This window comes from Papaver somniferum, chromosome 9, assembly GCF_003573695.1.
Source record: "Papaver somniferum cultivar HN1 chromosome 9, ASM357369v1, whole genome shotgun sequence".
NCBI lineage: Eukaryota > Viridiplantae > Streptophyta > Magnoliopsida > Ranunculales > Papaveraceae > Papaver > Papaver somniferum.
In genome coordinates, this window is record NC_039366.1 from 187,690,915 (window position 1) to 187,698,482 (window position 7,568).

A 7,568-nucleotide genomic window follows, 5' to 3' on the forward strand; every position below is an offset into this window, starting at 1 on the left:
CGTGAGGATTTGGAAAATCTCATACGAAAATGCGGAAGGGAGGACTCAGCTTCAGCACTAGACTCCTTACCTAATAGAGAACCAAGTGATACCTCTGCTAAGGGGATATTCCTCTGCTTCCTCTGCCAAGGGGAAAACGTTTGATAACATGTATCCCGGTTCTTGGATTTATTAGGACAACATGAATACAAACAGGTATTACTCCTTAAGGAATCGTCAAAGTCTCTTATTGGAAAAGCCTAAGCATGGTATAAAAATATTGCTCCCAACATCATCTCCAATTGGTTTGAGACGACCATTGCTTTCTACAGAAAAGTATTTCTTGTCTCTGGAAAAATTACTATGTCAGATTTGGAAAAGATATTTCAGAGGAATAACAAACACCCCAACAACTACGTGAAGTGGTTTAGAACTTAGGCTCTCGACTGTCATGACCCGAACGCGACCGAATTATAGTGGATGGTGTTAGAGCATTGCTCGGTTGAACCCACTAGAGTTGGTATGTCAAGTTAGTTGTCAATTTTAGTTGCCAAAATGCATTCTTGATTTAGTATACTAAAGATAGTTTCAGACTAGATTAAGTCTAAGAAATAGAATCGAACCTATTTTTGAAGGATGAAGTTTGGAGACTACAAGAAGACATCAACAAGGACTTCATAAACAAAGGTATGTGGTAATTGATTTCATTTGGATTCTTGTTCAATTCTACCTTTCTAATCTATCCAGACAAATGCTCACTCTATGGAACAATTCCTATATATGACAGTATATGTACATTGATGTATGCATACTCGAGGTTATTTGCGCCACGACTTTTGTGACAATAACCTTTATCCATGAAAAGGTTCGCACGTTATAGTGAATGAGCTTAAGAATTCAGCGAGACAAGAATCACTCAATTCCGAGTTATAACGATAAAGTTATGAGTGATTTATTAAGGCAACAATTATAAGCATTGCTGAAACTGTTGCACTTCGTTAGTAAGAAACAATCTACGAACTGTTTGTGACGGTTCACGGACTTGAGCCGAATTACGTGACTAGAAGCCTTTTTAGTCAAGTTTTTGATGTTTCCTTATCTAGGCAAGATGACTATTAATCCAAACATATTTGATCACCATATTAAAGTGTTTGTGATATCTTTTAATTCATGCCTAAGTCAAAATGTGATTTATTCACATAAATACAATATATGCTAATAATTATTTTTTAATTATTTATGCAAGATATTTGTAACTTAGGAAAGAATCCCATAATTAGGAGAGTCTTGAAAAAGGAAAATAGCATAAACCCTAGCTTAGCTTTCAAGCTAACTTATTCGCTATAAATAAAGAGTTCGTGAATGCTAAACCTTTTTATCCCTTTGGAAAATTGGTGTAAGCTCCACAGGTTGTTTTCCATGTCTTCTATTCTTCGTGAACAAGAGTGAGATAAAAGTCTTTGTATTGGGGATCACAAAGCCAAGTTGATGATAATCTTCGTGATTGTTTTTAAAACTTATAATCTAGTTTTTTCACCTCTTGTCTATTCTAAGGTCTTCTCTTCTGATATAAGACCATTCAAGAGTTGTTGATCATAAACCCTAGGTTTTGGTAAATTTCAGTTCTCGATCGTATACCGACTCTAGTTGGTCGAAATCGGAGCTAGAAAGAAAACTTCGATTAAGGTATCTCGTAAATAATCCTTAAGAAGTTTTAAACAAGATATCTCTAGATTTATTATAATTGTTCTTTTTGTAGAATAATTAGGTTTCTCTTCCTTGTTGAAGAGTATAATAAACCTTAATCTACAAGTTTGTTTTGATATTACTTTTACCTATTACTCCCTCTGTTTCAAAAAGACTGTCCTTTATTCCATTTTCGTCTGTTTCAAAATTGTGTCCAGCTTCTGTTTATAGTCATATATTTCCAATGATCTCTCTAATATACCCTTAAATTTTTTATATTCATAAATTCATTTTTAACGAAACCCGATCTAAAATATTAAAGAAATTTGTATAATTAAGGAAACAAATATATCTTTCATTCCTTTTAAGAGAATATGTATTTAAAATCCAAAAGTTAAATTCCTTACAAAGTTTACACCCCATAAATTCGATACCATTAAATTTTCCTTTTATAATTCGTGTCTATAAATCCTCATAACAAATTTAAATAGTTTTTATTGCTAGCATTTTTATTAACATAAAATAGGTAAGTAATGAAGGGTAGTCAAGTAAAATACTTCGGGCTCCTTAATATTTTGACAAAGTCAAAACAGACTGTCTTTTTGAAACGGAGGGAGTAATTGTTTTTCTCAGAACAAACACAAGATTTCCAAAACCTTGATTTATATCTAAAGGGAGATCGGTTCGGTGTTTTGTAAAAACAAAAGATTGAAAAGTATCAACCGTGTTGTTGTATCTTCTGAAGAGAACCTTGTTCTGCCAGAAGATTTTCGGGAATAACTTCTAAAGAGAATTTGTGTTCTGCTAGAAGTTATACGAGAAGAAATCCTAAAGAGAATCGGTGTTCTGCTAGGAGTTCTACAAGTGCTTGAATACAGCTGAAGCAGGTATTACATCTAGTCTGAATAGGTAGTAGGAAATTGGTGTAACAACTTATAATCAGTGTGTGTTTATTCTGGACTAGGTCCCGGGGTTTTTCTGCATTTGTGGTTTCCCCGTTAACAAAATTCTGGTGTCTGTGTTATTTCTTTTCCGCATTATATTTTCTTTGTATAATTGAAATAATACAGGTTGTACGTTAATCAATTATAGTTGTTAAATCCAACCTTTTTTGTTCGATAAGACTTGATTGATCTTGGACACTTGACTTTGTCTTTTTCACATTGTTAGACCAGTCTGGATTAACCATGTTTTAAGTGGACACCGTGTTGAAATATTCCTTTAGTGATTGTTGCTTAAAGAAGTTTATATACGGTGGGTCTTAAATAGGTTGTGATAAAAACAAAATATATCGGTTTGATACCGTCCAATAACTCACACACTATAATTAGGTTTACGGACTTGTTTCTGTTCAACTCGGATTGTGTTGAGAGAGAGATATAACTCTTGGATATACTTTTCTTTGATTGAGTCTGACTGTCTAATTGATTCTCTTGAAAGTATATTGGAGTTAGTCCATACAGATTTCCTAAATGAAATATTGGGTGTGGTTGTTAGACCCCCGTTTTTTCGGTTGGAGCTCTACGTCAATTGGATGATTCTTATCTATCATGCATTACTATAAAATATATACACTTTCAAGACTTCTCTGAACTCTAAGGCGGCCAAGCGATCTGAACAACTTTTCTTGTATTCATCTGACATACTATTTGTTGATAGTGGGTTTTGACAAAGGAAAAAATTAAAAAAAAAATTCTCTGCCAGTTGAGGAAACCTGGAAAACCTAATGTATCTTTCAAGTCGTGCTATATTGAAAACATAACTGCGAAGCTGTGTATTGGATATATTACTCTAGCAGTGAGACATGATAATATGATCATAGTATTAAGGAATTAGACTACGAAGTATAACACTTATCTATTGAACTTCGTAGATGTGAATATCAATATTCTCACGGGCGCGTGTCACATATCTGACGGTCATATGCAAGTTAACAAAGTAGCCCTGGCAATACACAGATATCTGAGGAGTAGCAGATCCCTTCTTAATATACTTTATACCATCTCGAGGAAGGATACCTCGACGGCTAAGATGGTAAAGTAGATCCTATCCTAGGGAGGTGGCAGTTGTCGAAGGGCCAGAGCTAGCTGACATATCCAATCAGCATTTAATGCCGCGAGCCTTATCTACACGTTTGGACAAAGCACGTGGAGAAAAGTGAGATGACACTATTTGACTGGCGAAGGCATACAATGAACGAAGGTACAATCTGTACCGAGATTGGGTAGTTTCCGAAGGAACGTGGGTCAGCTAAGGTGGCAAAGCCCGAATGGAGAAAGCATGCGATGAAAGAAGGTACCATTTGTACGGAAGATATATCAGGATATGATGGACCCAAAGACAGCGAAGATATATCTGGAGTAAAAGAGGCTATAAATACCAAGCTTCACCAAAAAAAGAAAGGCATTCAAGACCCGAAGGAGAGAATATCTAGTCTTAAGCTTATACCTCTTTAATGTTTAGAACTTAAGTATTTACTATTGCTTGAGTTATCTCTATTACTTTGGGAAGCATTTAAGATCTTTGTAACAACCACACTTAATACAAACAATCATTCATTACCACGTGGAGTAGACGAAAGTCGAACCACATAATCTCGTGCGTCTCTTGATAACTTAGTAGCATTTACATTACCTCAGTATTGTTCGTTATTATTGTCTTTATCTGGAGTACCTTCCTTTACTTAACCATATAAGTTCAACTGAGATATCATTACCACTTAGTATTGGATTCTCTAAGCTATATATATTACGTAGACTATGGGAAAAATAGTAGTCACAGTTTGGTGCTAGAAACAGGCTCCGTAAGTCTGAGTTATTGTTATCATTTTCGTTTTTTACAAACCCTTCTTTTGAAAAAGAGATTTTAGTACAAAAAAGATGGATCACACTTCCTAGTGATACGTTCATCGTTAGTTTACGTTATTTCTTTGACTTCTTAGCCTCAAAAGACTTGCAACATTATAGATCTACAAAGTTTCTTTCTCAAACGTGTTTCAAAAAACATTAAAACTTTTGTTTATACGAGGAAAAGATTTTCCGACAAAGTATCCTTTGGATCTGAGTAGCTCTAAACACTAGGGCGTCTCAGTGAGAATTTAAGGAGAACAAATATTAGAAAAGTATTTACCACCTTAAATCCTTAAGGATCTGACACCCTTTTCAGTTCTTGTCAACATTTATTATCACCTTTTTCGACAGGTGTCAGCCAAAAATTAATTACCAATCTTTTCAAACCTCATTCGTGTGGATTTTCGAAAAAACTGCTCAGCTGTCTTCTGTGTCAGAGCATTAATTGTTACTTTAACGAAGTCCCAAAAACGTACCTTGTCATTTTACTTTGTGTTTTCAGGACGAAGGTATGCAGAAACCAAGTGACGTACCATCAAGTTCCATACCTGTTGTTACCAGAGGAAGGTCACAAAACCCATCACGTGCAAATCGAAGAACCGAAGCAGAGGAAGGACAAAGAGAGATAACACGAAGAACGGCGTCCAACCGACCACCTATTCCTACTGAAGGTATGGGGAAAAAAACTGGAGTACAACTACCTTACGGCATGCCGTTACCGGAGACCGCTCATCTTATGCAGCCTCTTGTTGTTAACGGAGGGTTAACCAGAACCTCAGTTCCTAACAGACAAGGGTTGGGAAACCTAACACCAGTTTAGATCAATCCCAACGCCCCCATAATAGAGGAAGACTCTGAGGACCCGGCTGGCAGTACTCCTTAGGGTGGCGGAATCAACAACGAAGAGCAAATGGCAGTGCAGGTGGTAGCTTTGCTATTGCGCAACAAGGAGCATGAGGATGCGATGCACGTGATGGCTCAGGAGAACCGGAACTTGAAAGATGTGATGGATGTACAGATCGAAGGTTCCCAAACTCACCCTCCCTTAAAGAGGCGTGGTCAAGGAGCCATCTCCGGACACCGAAGGGGTGGTCTCAACGCACTGAAGGTTCACCCACCAGGAGGAGCTAGGAGAACAAGGCATGATCCAGATGAGACAGATCCCTCATACAGGCCCTCTCAATCCTTCTACGATGAGACATTGTCCGGGGATGCTCACAATGTGGGAATAGTCATGGAACAAATGAAAAAGATGCTCAAAAAAATCCAAGGGTTAAAGACTGGTCAAGTGATAGGTGTTGTAAACGCCTTAATATTTATCTATTATTTATACTTTGTTTGCGAGTTTTTGTATGAATTATGTATCTTATGTTTGGTTTTGAGTTTATTATAGGTGCAACGAAGTCATTATGAGAAAAAGAAGGAGAAAACGTCTATTTCGAGTGTAATGAGCAAAAAGGTCAATTCACAGGCGAGAGATACTTGGAGCCGGCTAGGTTGCACAAGAAGGAGGTGAAGAATGTACTGTGCTCCCGAGAACTAACAGTTGAGTTGAACAAAGATTTAAGCTGTCGGTTATTTGGAACTGACAAGCATAATATTTCCGGATTGCCCTTATCCAGCAACTGGGTGCCGATAGCAACTGGGTGCCGATAGCAACTTCCTTTACACGCTCATATTTAGAGAGAATCATTTTTTCTCTCATTCTTCTCGGCGGCTGCTGTGTGTCTGAGAGCCACAAAAATTCAGAGATATGAGTGAGTTATTCAGAGAGAGACGGCTGCTTATTAATTGGTCGGAGAATCAGTGAAAGAAATTGATGTAGAGATGTTGTAAGATTCAGATGGGTTTTGAGTTCGAGCAGTTGCAGATTGATGCAAAGAAATTGTTAAGGGTTTGACATCGATGGAAGCAGTGAGCAGATGGGTTCGAATCCGTGAAATTCAGAGAAATCAGAAGAGATTCATGGGGTTTTAGGTTCGATTTTGTTGTTGTTGTTGGTTCAAGAGACTTCAGGTGGATGCGAAAGCTACAAATGGGTCTAGATGAGAAGCTTGAACTGGAGGGCTGGATTTGGAGTTCTTGAGCTGAGGAATTGAAAGTCTATGAAATGGAGATCGATCTGGTGGTGGCTTAATTGAGATTAAGGGTTAGTTGGTGGTATCTGAGATGAAGCTGCCATGGCTGTTGCTGTTGTAGAATGGCTTAAGGCAAAGAGTTGTGTTGTTGGTTGCAGGTTAAGGTTCAGATTTGAGCTCAAGTTTTAGATGGGTTTGTGGCAATCGATGAGATTGTTGAGTTAAGGAAGGTGGAAGCAAAGCTGAAGTGGTCGTGGTGGTTCAGCTGGTACAGCTGGATTACAGGTGATGCTGCAATGATTGTAACCACTAAATGGAGTCTAGTGATGATTGTGTGGTTGTCATGAGGAGATTCAGGGGAGCTAAAATGGATGGGAAGATGAGCAAATGGCAGTGGCTAGGGCTGTGAAGTGAACTGCAGATGAGGTTGCAGGGTTAGTGATAAGCAGTTGGTTTGAGGTGAACTGAGAGATGCAAACTGGTTCTGGTGGTTGTGTTACTGAAGGGTGCAGGCTTGTAAGCTGAGTAGGTGCGATGAAGGTGCAGAGAAAGAGTTGAAGTTGCTACCAGTAAACCAATGTTGCTGCCATGGGTTGTGCTGCAGGTGGGAGCTGAAAGGAATGGTTAAAACTGCAACAGTGACAGTGGACATGAAGTTGTGAGCTATAGGAAATTGCAGGAATAGAAGGGTAGTCTTGTTGTTGTATGCAAAAGAACAAGGTATTGGAAGAAGTGTTGTTGTAGCCAAAGCATAGAAGCTGAGTCACTGGAGTTGCAGTTGATAATGCAATGAGAAGTTACGATACAGAGTTACAAGGCATGGAGATGTCACTGAAGGTTAGAATGCTTCAACAGAGGAGTACACTGTCAGTTCCATGGGACTGACAATTGAACCGAGTTGACTCAATCCAGTGAGACAGGTGATCTGGTTAGATGGACTTGGATCTGGGCTTGACTGATGGGTGTTTTAGGAGCG